The sequence below is a fragment of the Rhineura floridana genome, chromosome 4, assembly GCF_030035675.1.
Source record: "Rhineura floridana isolate rRhiFlo1 chromosome 4, rRhiFlo1.hap2, whole genome shotgun sequence".
Classification (NCBI taxonomy): Eukaryota; Metazoa; Chordata; class Lepidosauria; order Squamata; family Rhineuridae; genus Rhineura; species Rhineura floridana.
The window spans coordinates 37,309,900-37,331,304 of record NC_084483.1 but is presented as its reverse complement, the minus strand read 5'-3'; positions in this window follow the sequence as shown (position 1 = coordinate 37,331,304).

Here is a 21,405-nt window from a genome sequence, read left to right as displayed (position 1 = left end):
CAGAAATGAGTATATTAGGACAAATGTGCACTGAGATGCTGATTTGTTTTTAAAGGGCAACATGATGGGGAAATGTAGCAATCAGAACTTAAGGCTGGAAAACGAGAAATTGAAATGGACAGATCCGTCCAACCCTACATAGGGTTAAAGCCTTAAGAAAGCATTTAGTTGTGAAGGTATAGATTTTTGCATTTTTATTTTGAGGTAGAACGAGATACAAGAAGTAAATTAGATTTGTCTGGCCACAAGCTAAAAAAATGAAACTAAAATACTAAACTAAAACTAAAATACAGTACAAGAGCAGAGCTTATAATAAAAACACCACTGAACTCTATGGAACTTTAGCATGAACGTGGATAGAGTGCAGCTATAAATCACTTAAATGTAACAGAGCCTTTGTCAAGTGTGTATCAAAGTTTTAATTCTGTTTCTTGTACTTTAATTCACACCATATGGTGGGATGGCACTTTTCTGGATTTGGATATTGTTTTCTCACTCATTAAAATAATATAGAGTTGCATGAGGTTACTATGATGTTGTCATCATCATTATCATATAACAAGAACAACAGCAATAATAATAATAATACATGCCCTTCCTAATAAAACATAATTGGCAGCAGACACCTACTGGAAAGACTGAAAAGAATGATAACTATCAAGTGTCTTTGTTTATTTTATAAAAGCCATAAAACAACCAGATTTTTGTATGTGACATTCTTTGGACAAATACCAGATTTGCTGGAGTGCTTCAGCAAGTAAATTAAATTTGGAGAAATTACCCCCCTCCCAATAAGGGCATGTCTTTACCCATGCCCCCTCCTTCCCATTTTGTTTTAGCAATTACAGCCGTGTCTTCTGCATTTTGAAAGTGCTCCGCTTTCCGACAGGAGTCCCTTTCCTCCCTTGTCGCATGAAAGAATATGCATATGGTCCCCATATGGTCCCAGCTATGACAGAATGGAAGCATTTCTTGCATTTGGAAAGAGGAATGGAAGGGACACCACTCTGTACATTCAGATAATCATCTTCCCAGAAGTGGCATGCAAGAAGGTGAGCGCTGCCCTGTGTGTTCCATGGAATCCCATGCAAATGTATGCAAATTTCTTCATATTAGAATCATTGTTTAGTTGTCATCCTCACATGGGGCACATGAAAGCCATATGACCTGATTTTGCACCTGCTGTTTAATTAAATTTACAAGGCAGACACACTCTTTACTCCTGGCGATATACAAATTCGTTTTTACTACCACCGCTTCTCATTTACAAGGTAGTTGACTGCTGAGTTTTCACCATCAATAGCTGCCCAACTGCTCTTTGTTAAAGAGAAGATTAAAAACCGAAAACTGGCCACCGTTTGGGTATAGGAAGTCAGTGATATATTAAAAGTAATTTCCCTCTTCGCCTTTATTGGGGCTGGGGAGGAGGAGAAATTTAGGCAAGAGAGAGCTTATAGGAGAAAGTTTTTGGTTTGATTATGGATCTTTCCCTCCATGCTACAAGAAACCTAAACACGTCCCTTTGTCATGTTGTCAATAGTTTTGCAAGACTTGTTAGAACAAAGGAATATATCAGCAATATCAGATAACATTGTAGCCAAGAATTTTCTAACATGAAATAACTGCCCAGAATGCAATGCACAGTATGGGGATTTATGAGGTTGGTTCTTGATCACCTGATCTGGGCTTGTGCTTGAAACAGGTATATCGGGGGGGGGGAAATCTCCTCAGCTTGTTGTGTGGTTTCTGTTGTGCTCACCAGATATGCAGCAGTGGGCCTTCAATCACTGCACTCTGTATATATTATTATGGGGTGGTGGGTCAGCACCTTCATCACATGCACTGAATGCAGTAGAGGCTGGTGACTCTGGGGGCATTGGGGCTTTCAGCACCTTGGGCAGCTCCTTGAGAGTTTAGACTAAAACCTGGATCGGATTCACTGCCCCACTGACATGGGAGCCACCAGTCTCCACTGATTGAACGTTCATACGACTGGGTCACCCAGCTTCCACTGATAACATTCACACTGGACACGCCCCTCCCCCACTCCAACTGTGCTCTCAACAGCTCTGGGAAGTGGCCCTGCACATATACCTAGGACCCTTGATGGTCCAGGATTGCCCCTATGCGTGGCCTGCATATGCAGTAGGGGAGGGGGTAAGCCTGCACCACCACATGACCTCCTCTGAGGCATGCTTTCCATGTGTGTGTGTGTGAGGATGAACTCCCTGAGAAACTACTGCAATGCAGGGGACTGTGGGACAACCTCCCCTATTGTGATGTGAGTTGCAGCAGCATAGTGCCCGGAGAGTATAGCAACAAGCAAGGGTATCTGCTATTACCTTCTGTCCTCTTCTCTGGTGGAGAGGAAGAAAAGCCACTACTGCTAGAGATGGTGTGTGGCACCAAGGAGGGAAGGCTCAGAGGAAGCCCGATACTTACCCTTGGGGAGGGGGATTTTGGACCAATTAGGAAATATGGCCCTAGAAATAGTCTTATATGGGCCCTTCTCTTTAGACCATGAGTCACCAACATGGTGCCCACAGGGACATGTGTGTCCTCAGAAGCCTTCCCTAGTTCTTTTCTGCAGAAATTAGGCTTAGGAAGGTTAACTCTTGCCCTCGTACCTGCACTCTCCAGGAAGATTACCGCCCCCCCCAGAACACTTCTTGAAGCCTAAATGCTGGCGGAGAGGATGGGGGGAGGGATGAGCATGCATTCATGTTCATTGATAGTTGCAGGGCATGTGTACATGGTTGTGCCATGTGCGTGGTGCCATTTGCACATATATCCACGGGCCCAAAAAGGCTGGCAACACCTGCTTTAGATGGTAAGAACATAAGAAGAGCCTGCTGGATCAGGCCAGTGGCCCATCTGGTCCAGCATCCTGTTCTCACAGCGAGCATCCAGATGCCTCTGGGAAGCCCACAAGCAGGACCTGAGTGCAAGAGCAATGCATTTATTTAAATTCCTTCAAAATGTGGTAAGCCAGCCCTGCTGCATTCTGCTGAGTGGGGCCCTGGACTTCTGCCCCAAAGTCCTGCCCATTAATGATTTAAAAAGGATAGTCACACACAAAAGCACGAAAGTGTTTAAAGATCTATTATTTAATGGAAGAGCACACCAGCAAAACCATCTAAAGTCCGAGGATTAGATGGTGTTGGGCGCAGGTTGATGGCAGAAGTCCTGGCCTGCATGTGTTCATAGGATCTTCTTCGGTAGTGGTATGTAAACAGAGTTAGGACTGCTCTTTGACAGGGTTGGCCCATGTCATACATTTAAAGCACATGGCTTTCTCCAAAGAGTCCTGGGAATTGCAGTTTACCTGTCAATTTTGGGTTCTCATTTTCCCAATCTTCAGTTCAGTTTTCCACATTCCCACATCAGCTAGCATTAAAAAAAAGTCCTCATGAACATTCATCAGCAAATGTCAGCATTCAGTGCAAATGTCTCCTAATGTACACATTTGTATGTAGTTTTGGATAACATATACATTTTTGCAAAGCAATTTCCCCTAACAATCCATTTTTGTATGTTATTTTCACTAAGCATTTATATGCACACTTTATCCTAGTATATGCATTTTTGCATACACATTGCTTGGCTAGAGAACTGCATTGCAAAATTAAGAGAAAGTGCAAATTTTAAGGCAGGGTTGTGTTTCAGTTCCCATATTGTTCCAAAACCCGCAGGCTCACCTTTAAATGCAAACTGAACCAATTTTATCCCCCATCCCTACCCCTCACAGAGCTGCAACTCCCAGCACCCTTAGCAAACTACCAAATTCTTTGAGGGAAGCCAAAGAAGTTTGCTGCCCAAAATGGAAATGGCTCCCCTGCCAAGTCAAGGTGCATAGCACCCAAGGCTGGCCAAGTTATTTTGACACCTGAGGCAGAAAATCCCACAAGCCATGGGTGTCCAAAGGGGTATGTGTAAGGGGAACAGTTGCTCTCCTCCCTAGATGAACCATAACCCCCAGATTCCCAGCTTTTATTTTAAATAGTTTTTAGCATTTAAGAGACAAAGCGTACAGACTCTAGGCCATATTCAATTAACTTGTTGCACTAGAGGAAGCCATCACAAAGATTTCTGCTAGCACAACTGGATTTTATCCCCTTTACTCCCCTGAATGCTCCCCGTTCCTTCCCCAAATCTGCTATGGAGGGTTGGGAGAACCCCCAGAACAGCACACTTGGGAAGGAGAGGGGATATCATTCTGTCATGCAAGGAACAATCCTGTGCTGATGGAATGATCTCCTTAATCTACTATTCTTCTCAATTTTTTGGTGAGAAAATAGGCTGCTCCACCCTTTCAGTATTTTATTCCCCCTTGGGAAAATTTGCCCCCCCCCATCCAGCAATATTCCAGTGGGTGCCCATGCCATCAGAGTTTCTACCCAGAAGTAAAAATACAATAATAACCAATTAAATAACTAACAATTTGCTGCCTTTTCATGACACCCCAAATCAACTGTCTAAGGTGCACACCTCATTCTGCCTAATGGTAGGACAGGCCCTTCATTGTTACAGAGTGAACATGTGGTAGCTTTTTCCCCATCAGAATGTAGTGCACCAAAAGAAGCCAGACATTTTGTGTAAAAAAATTCTGTTGCTGCAGGCTATTGAAGTGGACACCAAACCAAGTTCCACTTTAAAGCTTGTGAATCCATATTCCATCTCGAATGTCAACAACTTAAGTGCAGCTTCTCATATTTCTAGGTGTCTTGACAGGCAAGTTACAGGAGTGCTCTACTTTCTCCAGAGAGTGATTTAGCTCTAATATTATAATGGAAAAAGAAAAATATTATGTCGGAAAAAGAAAAATACATTACAATGGAACCAGAAAACATAAGGAGACATTTCATGGAATCACCTAGAGGTGGCAGCACATGTTCATACAAAGTCAGAAAAAGTGACACAAGGAAAGAAAAAGTTCCAAAGTAATTTTGATGTTGAGGGTTAGTTTTTCTAGTGGGTTATAAGTGCCCCTGCAAAGTCATAACTAATGTGAATTTGCTGACAAAATGGACGGATCATAGATTTTGTTCAAGAACTTTTATGTTCATGTCAAGACTTGCTCAGATGCCAGCTCACATTCCAAGGCTGCAGTCGCCAACAATGAAAGGCCTGGATATTTGCTTGCTTCAGCCAGGGTCTTGTGGTTGTGTTAATAATTGTCAGCATTTTTCTCCCCAGATGACCCCATCAAGAGAGGAAGGTCACTTTGCCAACAGAGTAACTGCAAAGTGGACTTGCCTTGACTTCACTTATTCAATATAATTCCCACTTTGCTTTATGATTTTTCTACCCTGCTTTTCAATATAAGCATTTTCAGGACTGCTAGTAATTGGAATTACCATAAACCAACAAAGAAAAATAAAGGAAGGGTGAAAACAACAGAATACAGGGGCAGCATAAAAATAGAGCTGGCTCAAGACATTTTGCCACCTGAAGGTCAAGATGGCACCCTTGTTTCAGATATGAAGGTGATTGGATCAACAGTTGATTTTTATTGTGACACTGCTGGGGTTGGGACAGCATCCTCCTGAGGACAGCAGGCTAGCTTAGGGAACAGAGGCAGGCTTTCTTACAACACCTTGCTACCACTCTCTCCCAACATCTGCCTCCTGAGGAGGCTGCTTCACTCTGCCTAATGGTAGAACTGGCCCTGCATAAAAAGCAATGCAAAAAGGCTACTGTAAAAAGGGCTTTGCCTACACGCTAAAAGGACCTAAGAGCAAGCACCAGGTGTGCCTTCCTGAAAGAGCATTTCAGAGTTGGAACACCATGGCCTAGAACAAGGGTGGACAGAAGGTAGATTGGGATCTATTGGTAGACGTCTGGGTAATTTGCTGTGGATTGGCAGAGGTTTCTGAGTCCCAAACAAGAAAGGTTGTTAGTCTATTGCAGCAAAATCAATAGAGACTGGTGTTGTGGCTTCTTAAAGACTGACAAATTATGGCATGAGTGTTCATGCATGACTCCACTCTTACCCATCCCCTACCTGATGTTATGTATGATGTCAGGTGTAGGGCAGGTCGGTGTGGCTCCACCAAAACAGCCTCGTGGGCACAGCTGGTTCTAAAGGGCGGCCAGGTGGGGCACTGGCCCGAGGGCCCCTGGAGCTACAGGAACCCCTGAGGGCCCCCTCCACTCACCTTCTGTGATCCACGGCAGCAGCCACGGATCACAGGGCAGGAGCTTTTGCCTGCCCGCCATTCCCTTGCCCCACCTACCTGTCTCCTGCCTTTTAGCATTGCCCTTAATGAAGATGGCGGCTGAGGTTTCCCTAAGGTGCTGAAGCCCCTGCCGCCATCTTGGTTGAAGGCAGAGATGTGCGCGTGTAGCACACATGCATGCCATCAACCAAGATGGCGGGGGAGGCTTTATCCCCTTAGGGAAACCATGGCCGCCATCTTGGTTAATGGCAATGCTAAAAGACCGACAGGCAGGCGGGGGAGTGTGGGGGCACGTGTGTGAGCATGCATGCACACACACACACACCAGGGCCCGGGGGAAACTGATGCCCAAGGGCCCTGGCATGCTTGGGGCCGGCCCTGCTCATGGGGCAAATGTGGAGGCCTGGTGGGCCAGGTTTGGCCTGTGGGCTGGAGGTTCTTCACCCCTGCCCTACTGCCATAGGTCATATATATGTCAAACATTTTACTTAATGGGTTTGCATGCCTACAAACTCTACTTGATAAATAAAACCACACATTTTAAAATCTTGACTCTGTTGCCTTTTGCCTTCAACCCCTCCCCCTCCTCCAGTTTGCAATATGGGGCTGATCAGATTTGAAGACTATGGTAAAGACTGCTGAGAGAATGCAGGTGAAGCTCTACGGACACCCATAAGCATGGCATCAATCAAAGCAGTGTGTCGACGTTCCATAGAACTTCCACATGAAATGACATTTTCTTCCTATTCCCTTTCTATGTTGAAGGAAAAAAGCACAGAGCACAACTAGTTTGGCAGTTGTTTTGTTATTCAACCTGGATTCATGCCTTCCCTCCCCCCGAGCAATATGAATAATTAGCTTACTCATCTGTGTGGTTTACCACAAACACAATTAACTGGTTAGGCTGTGTTGGTGAGGATATGGCTCACTTTCAGCATAACACAGGCTCTTGTGGTAAACCATTAGGGCAACCGGTTCGACGTGAGGACACATTCAACCTGGGTGGGCTGGAAAAGTGAATCCACATCAGCAGTTAAATGACTGTGTGTGCCAATCTTCAGTGCCTTACTTAAATTTACCCTTCCCACTTCACTTTACTCACTGTAATTTACCTTCCCCAACTTGCAGCCAACTTTTTAGGCATACGCTGTGACCTAGAAAATTGTGGATGGTGAAGCACTCATAGCATAGAACAGAAAGGAGAGGGGGGATTGAGGCTCTCATACCCTCTACCCTTTCATAGATGAAAATAGGGAAACGATTGTGGTTCCTTTGTGCTCATATACCACACGGATCACAACTTGAGTCCACCCACTCAACTCTTTCACATTGCTGAAGACTCACCACCTCCTGTTGTATGTCTGCATTCATTTGCTTGACGAGAACTTGACTTGCACTGCTCTAAAAGCCACGAGAGCATTTGCTCTTTTGGTTAACAGTACATTACATGCCATCAATTCAAAATAAACGTCTAGAGCATCAGGGTGTGAAATGGCAAGGGGTGCACTAAAATTACATGGCACTTTAATGTTCATACACATACATTCTGACCCATGCTTGACAAGCAGAATCTGTTTAAAGCCCTCTTATTTTGCATCTGGTCATCCTAACCTATAGAGATTAGAACGTAAGATGCTAAGAAGAGCCCTGCTGGATCAGACCACAGGCCTAACTAGTCCGGCATTCTGTTCCCACAGTGGCCAGCCAGGTGCCCCTGGGAAGCCCACAAATAAGACGTGAGCACAACAGCACTGTTGTTCCCCTGCAGCTGATATTCAAAGGCATACTACCTCTGATACTGGAGGTAGTTAATTCATAGCCATTGTGACTTCTTGTTAGCTTATTTTTTTTATTAGGAAAGTCAACTTTTTTAAAGAGAGGGAAGGATGGAGGATATTCCCGAACATCTGAACTCATGGGGCTAGACCCAAAGGTCCCCTTTCTGCAAAAGAAGAAGTCTTCCTCTGATTCATTCTACTGACGGAAGGACTTCTGTCAGAGAAAGGAGCCTTTGGATCCAACCTGTACAGTGAATACGATGACACAGACCTGAGAGTAAGTATTCTTTAACTCAACAGGCTCCAGGCTATGGTCTGAAGGCACATGAGTCCAGCATCCTGCTGAAGCTAAGCAAGGTTAGGTCTGGTCAGTGCCTGGATGGGAGACTGCCTGGGAACCATATGGGGTTTCTATGATGAAAAGAAAGGCAGGGTATAAATGTAATAAATAAATAATAAAAAAAACAGGACTTACTTCTCAGTAGACATGTATATATAGGAACATGATTCATTATATGGAATCAGATCACTGGCCCATCTAACTCAGTATCGTCTACCCAAGAGGTAAGCAACTATGGCTCTCCAGATGTTGTTGGACGCCATCTCGCGTCAGCCCCAGCCAGCATGGCCAATGGTCAGGGTTAAGGATGATGGGAGTTGTAATCCAGCAACATCTGGAGAGCCATAGGTCTCAACCTCTGGTCTACACTGACTGGCAGCAACTCTAGGGCTTTCAGACAAGAGTTTTTCCTAGTCCTATGTAGAGATTTATTTATTTATTTATTTATTGCATTTATATACTGCCTCATAGCCAAAGCTCTCTGGGCGGTTTACAACAATTAAAAACATTAAAAACAAGTATACAAATTTAAACCATACCAAATTAAAACCCATAAAAACCAACAGGCAAGTTAAAACACATGCTATTCAAATGCTGTTAAAAATGCCTGGGAGAAGAGGAAAGTCTTGACCTGGCACCAAAAAGATAACAATGTTGGCACCAGGTGCACCTCATCAGGAAGATCATTCCATAATTTGGGGACCACCACTGAGAAGGCCCTCTCCCTTATTGCCATCCTCCCAGCTTCTCTCAGAGTAGGCACCTGGAGGAGGACCCTTGATGTGGAGTGTAGTGTACGGATGGGTTCGTGTTGGGAGAGGCAGTCCATCAGGTATTGTGGTCCCAAGCCGTGTAAGGCTTTATAGATTAAAACCAGCACCTTGAATGCTAGGAATTAAACCTATGACCTTTTGCATACAAACCATGTGCTCTACCACTGGGCTACAGCCTTTCCCAGTGCATAGACTGTGTGCTAAGATACTTCAGTTGTGTGAACAGGGAATTATCACATTCTTAGGTTATTATTAAAGATGCCCAAAGTTCATACACACAGTATCCAATGAGTTACCATGAATTAGCCATTATAACTGATGCACTGAGATGGTTAGTACTCCTTCTAATATACAGTCTGGAGTGAGTGTTCCTTGCCACAGGCACAAATGTGAAACAGTGAAGCCACAGGCCAGGAGCAGCCAAGTGCCTATGTGATTGGGCTGCCTGCCTGTGCCACTATAGGATCAGTACATAATCAGTAACTTTGCCAAACTGAAGCCCAAAACTAATTTAGTTAGTTAGTTAGTTAGTTTATATCCCACCTTTCCTCCCGGATTTGTATTCACTGTACAAAATGAATATGGCATATTAGAAATTAACAGATAGGTTCCTATGAATGGTAGAGGCACCCTACTCACCCTACCCACCTATGTTACAAGGCCAAGCCACAAGAGTCTGTAGTAAGATGCTCTTGATGGCTGCTCTGCTACTTCAGAGATTCCCGGAGAGGCACTTCTTATGTGCAGCTGGCTGTTAGCGGTCAGGTGAAAGACTGGTGGGGTCCATTTCTTGATATAGCATGTTGTAGTCTGGTTGGATATTTCATCGCATTGGATTTATCATGTTAGATGAGGAATGGAGAACCTGCGGCTCTCCAGATATTGGACTACAACCCTACATCATCCCTAACCATTGGCTCTGCTGGCTGGGGCTGATGGGAGTCACAATCGAACAACGCCTAGAGGCTCCCAGGTTCCCCAACCCTGTTTCCGATAATGTCTCAAGACCTACAGGCAACAAACTGAAATTTATAGATACCGGTGAACAGTGGAAGACGAAGGGCTTCTTTACCCTGCGGATTTCCCCACTTCTCCTGTGACTTAGATCATTGATCATTTGTGCTCACTCTCGCCATCCCTCTTCTTTCTTTGAATCTTAAATGCTTTGGTATGTGATAAGCCATTGCACATTTTGTGGAAACCACCACAGAGATGACAGAATTTATTCTGAATGCAGAATTCGATTTTTCTTCCACTATATACTGTATATATTGCAGAGTGCAATCAGCCCTGATTATATGTACACTGGCATTCCATTCCTTAATTAGGGATTTGGTTTATATTGCAGTGCAGATTATGACAAGGAATAAAATGGACACCAGCATTTTTTTTTCCATTGGCAAATTCTGTGGCCTCGGATTTATGTTTGAACTACGCATTGTGTATACATTTTATCGTTCTTTGTAGTGAAGAAGACCATATGTAGGGAGGTAAACAGATAGGACAATGAAACAATTAAAGCCAACCACAGGAATGGCCTAATATGAAACACAAATGCAGCTGAAATCCAGAAATTCAGATTTTGTTATGATTCAGCTTGTCCCAAATAATAACACACACATTAACAAGGAACATTAAACAAAAATAGTGTTTAGGGACATTTTTCATGCAAAGCAGAGAGAGGACAGAATATGTCAGCTCCCACAAGCACAAGCTAACAGATGAGGTGACAGACCATAATATGAATTAGATATTGATCCCACACAATTGGAAAAGAACATAAAGTGAATTAGGAGCATCACTGAAGTTTTAAGTCCATTCCGCTGACACTGGAGAGCTTCTGAGTTCCACAGGAAGCAGACATATCTCAGTATTTGTCTTTACTGAAGTATGGAGAAAGCTGTAAAATTTAGAAACCCTTATTTTTTTTATACCCATCCCTACTATAATTTATAGAACTTTTTTTGCTACAAATCAAAACCCAATTAATCCCAAGTAGCCCTATTAAGACCATTATCCTAAGTAAATGGGTAGCAAATTGCATCAATAAATATTGAACCCAGTGTGCAGCAGCTGTGAAAAAGGCAAATTCCATGCTAGCGATAATTAGGAAAGGTATTGAAAATAAAACAGCCGATATCATCATGCCGTTGTATAAATCTATGGTGCGGCCGCATTTGGAATACTGTGTACAGTTCTGGTCGCCTCATCTCAAAAAGGATATTATAGAGTTGGAAAAGGTTCAGAAGAGGGCAACCAGAATGATCAAGGGGATGGAGCAACTCCCTTACGAGGAAAGGTTGCAGCATTTGGGGCTTTTTAGTTTAGAGAAAAGGCGGGTCAGAGGAGACATGATAGAAGTGTATAAAATTATGCATGGCATTGAGAAAGTGGATAGAGAAAAGTTCTTCTCCCTCTCTCATAATACTAGAACTCGTGGACATTCAAAGAAGCTGAATGTTGGAAGATTCAGGACAGACAAAAGGAAGTACTTCTTTACTCAGCGCATAGTTAAACTATGGAATTTGCTCCCACAAGATGCAGTAATGGCCACCAGCTTGGATGGCTTTAAAAGAAGATTAGACAAATTCATGGAGGACAGGGCTATCAATGGCTACTAGCCATGATGGCTGTGCTGTGCCACCCTAGTCAGAGGCAGCATGCTTCTGAAAACCAGTTGCCGGAAGCCTCAGGAGGGGAGAGTGTTCTTGCACTCGGGTCCTGCTTGCGGGCTTCCCCCAGGCACCTGGTTGGCCACTGTGAGAACAGGATGCTGGACTAGATGGGCCACTGGCCTGATCCAGCAGGCTCTTCTTATGTTCTTATGTTCCTTCCAGCCGATGGGGAGGGAAAAGCTTTGCCATCATCTGTGACATATATTATTTGAATATATAGGGCCAAAGGGATATTTTGCCATACACAGCGGTGGCTGATGGCTCCATGACAGTGGGGCAGTGGAATCCAGAGCCATTGGCCATACAAATCAGTTCTCCATTGGTAATTGGGGTCCATAATAAAATCAGATCTTCTTAGTAACTGGGACTTCAAAGTCATGAGACATGTGCACATGAAGACAGATGTAAATGTATCGGGCTGAACAGCCTTCCTCAACCAAGTGCCCTCCAGATATTAAAGTACTATAAATTCCATTATCCCTGACCTTTGGCCATGCTGCCTGGGACTGATGGCAGATGCAGTCCAAAACATCTGGAAGGCACCAGGGTGGGGAAGGCTGGTGTAGAATTATCCTCCTTTCTCCTATAACTTTGAAAAATAAATTTATTTTCCAAAACAATGAAACTTTAGGGGGGGAAACCCCTCTGGACTGTTTCATATTGTGTGTTCTGTATTGGATTCATATTTTAATCATTATTGTAGGCTGTCTTGAGGACTTTTGACCAGAGCTTGGAAGATTACTTTTAAAAAGTAATAAATTACAGTTACAATTACTTGGCCCCAAAAAGTAGTAATTACCGTTACAATTACAATTGCTCTGAAAGTAACTGATTACTTTACTTTTTCTCAAAAGTAATCACTACAATTACATTTCAGTTACTTTTTTTAAAAAACTCCTACAAGGTGCTGGCCTTGGCTGCTGCACATCTAAGAAGCCTAAAACAATATTAAAAATAAACACACACACACAGGGGGTAGTAGAATAAAAAAAATTATCCATAAGATTAACATAATGGCATAACAGATTGGCATAACATAATTGGCCACTGTGAGAACAGGATGCTGGACTAGATGGGCCACTGGCCTGATCCAGCAGGCTCTTCTTATGTTCTTATGTTCTTATGAAACAAATGTAGAACTTCATAAGGCTGGGTTAAGTCCTTGCAATATTTGAGAGAGGGACCCCTCCCGACATCTTTTTTATTGTGCAATCATGATGAATTGTGCTCATGATGGTACTGGGGTGGTTATATATGATCCCACTTTCAATGCTGTTTGCGCCTGCAAACGTTTCAGGGCAGACATACCACATCGTTTCCAATGAGTGCATGTCCCATAGCTTCCTGAATTCCTGTAACTGTTCATAGCAGAAAATCTCTCTCTCTCTCTTGTTGTGCTGTAGTGCCCTCAAGTCAGCCAAGATGTGGCAACATTTGGGAAGCATCACAGAACAAGTAATAAAACAGAAATATGTGTGGACAGTCCGGTCTAAATCCTCCACCAGTGCGCTATTATTGCATGACATGTTGCAGAATACACCTGGAGGGATGCTCAGTGGAAATATTCTTATTTCAATGTTTCTTAAAACTTCTTGAATTCCTGAAATGATGAATTCCTTGCTGAGGCTAATATTCTAGCTTGTATGATTATGAAAGCAAGCTCAACAGTATCTCAAGCTATTAAGAATGGTCATGGTGAAAGACATTCTCACATGTGAAGACTGGAAACAAAGACCTATGAGGAGAGACTGAAAGAACTAGGCATATTTAGTTTGGGGAAGAGAAGACTGAGGGGAGATATGATAGCACTCTTCAAGTACATGACAGGTTGCCACACAGAGGAGGGCCAGGATCTCTGCTCGATTGTCCCAAAGTGCAGGACATGGAATAATGGGCTCAAGTTGCAGGAAGCCAGATTTTGACTGAACGTCAGGAAAAACTTCCTAACAGTTAGAGCCATACGACAATGGAACCAATTACCTAGAGAGGTAGTGGGCTCTCCAACACCAGAGGCATTCAAGAGGCAGCTGGACAGCCATCTGTCTGGAATGCTTTAATTTGGATTCCTGCATTGAGCAGGGGGTTGGACTATATGGCCTTATAGGCCCTTCCAACTCTACTATTGTATGATTCTATGTCAGTGGCCCCATAAGCTTAGTTCTTTCATGAACTGGTAACACCAGATGAATCCTTCACCTCAACTATTTTACTACAGAACTAATACCTAATAGGATTGACAATATCTTATGGTTTCTGCAGACATACGTTCAAAGCAAGACAGCACTGTGCATTATTCTTTGCAGGATATTGCTGAAATCATGCACTGAATTTCTTTCCTTTAAGCCAGGTGAGTCAAAATGATTTATATATATATATATATATATATATATATATATATATATATATATATATATATATATATATATATATATATATATATATATATATATATATAAATATGCAGTGCAGCTCTAGAAAAGGGGAGCATATTGTCCTTAAAAAACAAAATGGGGGGGGAATTAGCAACGGCAAACTCAATGGTTTGGATTCTAACTTTTTGTTCATTCAAAGAAGGAGAGTTGCACTCAAGAAAGGACTCCTTTCACTAATGTGGGCACAACTCTGAGACCTGAGATGTATATTTTTAGGACTGACTCTTTTTTGTGATATTGTGATTTTTAGTTGTTTTTAATTGTTTATAATGATGTTATATTTTAAACTGTTGTAACCCGCCCTGGGACCTCAGGGTGAAGAGTGGGTAATAAATTAAAATGATGATGATAATAACTCTTCTTCTTTTACTACTACTACTGCTGCTGCTGCTGCTGCTGCTACTACTACTACTACTATTACTATGACCATCACCATGAATTCACAGGGCAAAGAGTCAAGATCCCAGTGCAAGCTGGCAGGCTCCCTTGCTTTAGGGGGAAACAGCAGCCAAGCTGATGTTCATTTCTTTGCTGCTGTCTCAAGAACTAGATGAATTGTAACAGGGTAGTAGTTTAAGCCCCAGTGACTTATCAAAGCAATAATATAATTTACAAGGAGGATGCAAAGGGTACAACAGTAGAGAAAAAGTGTGTTGCATGATGTCACTAGCACTGTAGCTGACCCAGGAGCAGTTGGTGGGGAGGGATGGTGGCACGCACTTAGCCTCCTGGCAGCAACGTCAATGACGCTTACCAGGAGAGGGAGGGGAGAGCTGGTGGGTGCACCAGTGGAACCAATCGAGTGCCTCTGCTGATGTACCTCTACAGCTCTGATCTCCCTGCTACCTCATGCCTCCCAATAAGCAGCGGTGACACAGCTGGTGGGAGGCCAGGTATGCACCACTGCCCTTCCCCACCAGTGCCAATAAGTGCATATAACATTTGTTCAATCACATCCTCCATATAGTGCTACCTATAGGAGACGGAAGTAGAACTGAATTGGTAGAATAGTGTGGTCTGTATGCTGGGCGGCTGTTGTTTCCTCACAATAGCAGTGGTGCTTTTAGGAAAGGCACAACTCATCATCATCTGCACAATCCTTGTGCTAAAAAGTCCTTTTTAGCAAAGACCTTCAACTAACCTTTAATTATTGCTACAAATTAAACTAATTGAAGCTTGCAGCCCTGCAAATCATGTTTGCCCATGGCACAATTTATTCTGCTATCAGCAGCCCTGCAGAACTCATCTTTCAGTTGCAGAATTTTAGTTTGAACTTGCAGCTAATTAATATTACAGTCTGACAGCGAGTGAAGGTTCTCTGAATCATAACCCACCAAAGCCTGGCATATTCAGTCTGGTATAATGAGAGCGATAGATTCTCTCTCTCTCTCTCCCCTCCCCATATAAATAAAAGCTAAAGTTCTGAAGAGCACAATAAGAGAAGACTGAAATGGATGGTGTGCCACAACAAACCCTGGCACTGTCCCCAGATAAGGACAGCAAATCTCCTCTGCTTCCATTCCAGTCAGGAAACGGTATATTTCGGTGCCATAGTAACCCAGGTGCAACCCTATCTTGCACTTATGCAAGTTAAACCAAGCAGAGCTTATCTTCCTCCCCCACCCTGACATTTTTTAAAAAGCACGCTAGAGGGGAAAAGTAAGGACATTTCAACAAAGCGTACTTTTAAAGCAACAGCGGTAATGTGTCTTCCTCTTTCAGAAAACATTACATTTAAAACTGTATTAAAAACCATTGTGAATTTCAGCTCATTTGAGCGTTTTTGTATGGAAGTCAGATTCCAGTGCAAACTGTACACATTAGGATTGCCACCTGATCAGTAACTACTCTTCTGCCTTTCACAGCAGCTTGTTGAGCAAAATGAATAAAAATAATCAGGTGAAGCTTATCGCAGCACAGAGAGAAACTTTTTAGCATCTGCTAATTCAGCTGCTGTTAAAGGCACAGCAACAGCGGATGGTTACTTGTTATTTAGCATTTATATCCTGCTCTTCTGCAATATGTACTGATAGCAGCTTACAAAAAAGAGCACACAGTGAAGTTAATATGTAAACTGAGAAGTTGGCAATCCTAGTACACATGCCCATAATTGTATACATGTTATGTACTAGGGATGTACATCAACTCTGTGTGTACTCTGAATTACAAGGCAAATTGAGATGATTTCGGGAAGGTTGTCACATATTCCGCTTAGATCGCACCATTAATAAGGCATCTTGAGGTGGACCAAGGACTTTTTAAGTTCTGAGTGGCTCTGTGGTTTCAGCTCTCAAAAAAAGTCACAGCCCTTTTTGCTCCCTGAGGAACAAAACCAAGCTGATGTGGGACCTGCCCAAAGCTCAAGAGGGAAATGGGGAGAGGTGGGAAACTCTTCCTTTGATGGACAAGTCTAGCTTTTAATCAGAGTGAATTATTTCTCCAGGTCACTCCAATCCCAGTGATTTGGAGAAGGCATTAAAAACTGGGTTTGTTTTTCACTTGGACCTACTCCTGCCCCTATGCAAGTCACTGGAGAGATCTCCATAGTATCCCCCCAAATCCGTGAGGGAAAGAATACCCTGCTCCACCAGTGACCTTTGGGATAAAACCAGTTCTTTGCTGTGAGGTGTTTTCCCCACCTTGGTCTTCCCTGGGGATTTTTCCACCACTGCCTTCCCCTGTGTGTCATTAGAGAGATACCTCCTTTTCAGGGAGAAGAGGATTATGATGTTTAGAAAAGGATTATGATGTTTCATTTTTCCTGGTTTGCTATAATCAGGCAACATTTTGAAGGTATCTATATTAGAGTAAATGGGGTATGGAGAGGGGAGTAAGAGAGTTAGAATGTTGAGGAATGCTCTGTGCTGACTGGTGGAATGAAGGGGGATGGTAACTATATCTGGAAGGAAGACTGGGGAAAGACGTGGTTAAACAGATGTTTAGAGAGACGGTTTGATGTAAGGATGGAAAGATTTCTCCATTTCAGTTCTCTCAGTTTCTCATTTTTCTAATTTTAAATTCAGTTCCCCACATGTCTGCAGCAATTAGCCATTTTTTTAAAAAAATCCCCATGAAAACTCTCCAGCATTTTAATGTGAATTTCTCCTAAATGAACACATTGTTGAATGCAGTTTTGACAAATGTACACATTTATGCAAGCATTTTCTCGTCATATAATGCGTTTTTGTATATTATTTTCACTCCTATTTGTATGCGCACTTTCCACTAGCATATGCATTTTTGTAAACAGTGTGGTTGGCGAACTGCATTGCAAAATTTGAACAAGTGCAAATTTGGAAGGATGGCTGGGTTTCAGTCCTCATGTTGTTTCAGAAAGTTTGATAGGTTCAGCTTGAAATGCAAACTGAATCGGATTTCTCTTCTTTCCCTAGTGAGATAGGTAGGACAGGCAGGCTTGTGTTTTTATTTTCTGTGGAGAGTTTGCAAAGAGTAAGATAAATGAAACCAGTAATCTTTATCTTGTAGCCACATGCTTCTGGAACCTGAATATGGAGTTTATATTTCTTACAATGTTAAATAAATAAAATTCATCTGTTTTTAACACACACCTGGTTCTTGGCCGAGTTACTAAATAGAACAAGTTTAACTGTGACTAGTGACTAAGCTATACAGTGCATTGACATAAGGCAAATAAGGGCAGAAACAGTTATTAGTGAAGGCAGCGAGATTCCCAGTAGAGAGAACCAGTTACTGGTTGCGAAAGAACCCATAGGTAGAATCTTTAGTGGTTGAAGCTTTCTGTTGCCAAGGCTGTTTGTAAGCAAAGGCTGGGAGGTGGAGAAGAAAACAAGGACCCTAGCAACAGCTTTGCTTAACTTGCTATATGGAACTAGGATCTCTGTTTGCGCCAGGCAGAGCATGGGAGTGGGGATTCTGCTAGTGTGTGGATAAGAAAATCTAAAGGGAAATGAATTGCTTTCCTCCTCTTGAAGAGTGGGTTTTGGCAGGGGGAGATACAGGGAGGATATGTCCCCAGAAATCTGTAGGAGGGGCAGAAGCCTACTTCCCATGACCCATGAGGCAACAAGCTAGTTGCTGGGAAGGGGGCATTTCCCCCACCCAAGTCTGTGCTGGGGATTCATGTCTTTTCCCAGCTCCTTCCCCTATGCAAGTCAACGGCAAGATCTCTATTGTAGCCCCAAATATCCATTGTGGAGGGCAGAAGCCCACCTTCCCCCAGTGACCCTTGGAGTAACAGGGTTCTTGCTGGTGACATTTCCTCCACCCCGTTTTTTCCTGGGGATTGGTTCACCAACCCCTTTCTCTATGCAAGTCAATAGAAAGATCTTTCTGTCAGGGAGAAGAGGGTGTGTCAGAAGTGACTTGCCCAGTAAGGCAGAGACACAGCAATAGAAAATCTGGCAGAAGCACTACTACTACTGGGTGGAGGAAGGGGAGGAGCAGGAGGGCAATGAGACTGGGGCTGTGTGGACACACTGGCAGAGCCAATCCACTGCACTGCTTGGTCCTTGCAGCCCCAACCTCACTGCTGCCTTGCCCTGTCTTCTCCTAGGAAGTGGTAGCACTGCTTCTGTTGGGAGGCTATTCCTGCAGCTCTGTTGCAGCAGGTGAGCTGATCCTGGGCTGTGTCCCCCATAACTTTAAAGGTGCCCCATCATATATCCTAGATCCTCCGTGGCGCAGAGTGGTAAGCGGTGGTAACGCAGCCGAAGCTCTGCTCACGGCCGGAGTTCAATTCCAACGGAAGGAGGAAGTCGAATCTCCGGTAAAAGGGGTCGAGGTCCACTCAGCCTTCCATCCATCCATGGTCGGTAAAATGAGCGCCCGGCATACACTGGGGGGTAAAGAAAGGCCGGGGACCGAACTGGCAATCCCACCCCATATATACGGTCTGCCTAGTAAACGTTGCAAGACGTCACCCTAAGAGTCGGAAATGACTCGCACTACAAGTGCGGGGACACCTTTACCTTTATTATATATCGTTTTGTGTATGCTGAGAAAAGCTCTCCTGCAAATCACAAAGAATACAAAGCTTATCAACACCATTGCAGCAGGGACAGGGGAGAAATTTGATGCAGTGACCTGCAGGAGATCAAGCACAGATTGTACCTATTGCTCAGTCTTTCTTCACAGGATGGACATGAGCAAGCAGTCATGAAAAATTCTTGCAGGCCAAACTTGATGTTTCCACATTGTTTCATTTATTTATTTAAAATATTGCTATCCCGCCCTTCTACCCTACAATAGGACACTCAGGGCGGCTACAATAAAATTGCACACATATATAATAAAACACAAAACATTACAGTAAATTAAAATGCATAAAATGCTATTGAAATACATGTATATATGTGCATACACATATAAGAAAGTGAGAATAAAAGAATTTAAAAGATAAAAATAAAAGATAAAAAACTTAAAACAGTGTCAGGCTGACCCGTCAGTCCCAGCCAAAGGCTCTCTGGAACAAAATAGTTTTTACAAGTTTGCGGAAGACCATCAGGGAGGGAGCAAAGCGAGCTTCTTGGGGAGGGAATGCCAAAGTCTGGGAGCCACAATGGAAAGGCTCTCTCCTGCGTACCTGTCAGTCTAACTTCTTTCATTCCAGGCACGCAGAGGAGACCAGAGGTAGATGATCTTAAATCCAGGGTAGGAACACATGGACATAAGCGGTCCCTTAAGTACACTGGTCCAAGGCCATTTAGGGCATTAAAGGTCAAAACCAGCACTTTGAATTGGGCTCAGAAACAAATTGGGAGCCAGTGGAGTTGATAAAGCACAGGGGTTATATGCTCCCTGCACCGTGCTCCAGTTAACATTCTGGCTGCTGTATTTTGGACCAACTGTAGTTTCCGAACCATTCTCAAAGGCAGCCCCACGTAGAGTGCGTTACAGTAATCAAGCCTCGATGTCACAAATGCATGTGTCACCGTGGCCAAGGCAGCTGCTTCAAGGAATGGACACAGCGGGTAGACCATTTTAAGATGGCCAAAAGCACCCCTGGCTACCGCAGCCACCTGATATTCCAGCAGCAGGGCAGGATCCAGAAGAACTCCCAGACTGCATACCTGCTCTTTCAAGGGGAGTGCAACCCCACCCAGAACAGGTTGCAACCCTATCCCTGGGGCAGTTTCCCCCTTGGCCAGCAACACTTCTGTCTTGTCTGGATTAAGTTTCAGTTACTTCGCCCACATGCAGCCCTTCACAGCCTCCAGGCACTGGTTTAGGACGAGCAGTCCCACCTTGCCATCAGATGGAAGGGAGAGATAGAGCTGAGTGTCATCAGCATATTGATGACATTGCACTCCAAATCTCCAGATGACTTCTCCCAATGGTTTCATATAAATGTTAAAGAGCATGGGAGACAGAATGGAACCCTGAGGTACCCCGTAGGCCAACAGCCAGGGGGTCGAGCAGTAGTCTCCCAGCACCACTTTCTGGGTCCTGTCCATTAGGTAGGAATGGAGCCACTGTAGAACAATGCCTCCTAGACCCATCCCAGCAAGACGGCTCAGAAGGATACCATGATCAATGGTATCAAAGGCTGCCCAGAGGTCCAGATGCACTCCCCATGTCCGATGCCTGGCGTAGGTCATCAAGCAAGGCAACCAGGGCAGTCTCTGTCCCATGACCAGGCCTGAAGCCTGATTGAAAAGGGTCTAGATAATCCGATTCATCCAGGAAAACTTGGAATTGAGCCACCACCACCTTCCCAATCACCTTGCCAAGAAAGGGGAGATTAGAGACTGGCTGGAAGTTATTAATATCCACAGGATCTAATGAAGGCTTTTTAAACAAAGGTCTAATCACAGCCTCTTTCAACAATGTTGGCACAGAGCCTTCCCTTAGGGAGGTATTAATCAGATATGTTAAAACCAACCAGCTACTCCCAATCTGGTGGATTTAATTAGCCAGGATGGGCAAGGATCAAGTGAGCAGGTAGTGGTCCTCATTTTTCCCAGAATCCTGTCCACATCCTCAGGTTTTACAAGCTGAAAAGTATCCATGGAAAAATGACCAGAGGGAGCAACGGGGACATCAGGCACAACTGTAATTAACGAAGAGTCCAGGTCAATCCGAATGCAAGCAATTTTATCTGTGAAGTGCCTCGCAAACATTTCACAGCGAGCAACTGATGGTTCAGAGTCTGCTGTCGGGCCAGATCCCAAAAGACCCCGGACCACCCAAAAAAGCATCTCTGGACAGCACTGGGCAGATGCAATGGTGGCAGAGAAGTAAGCTTTTT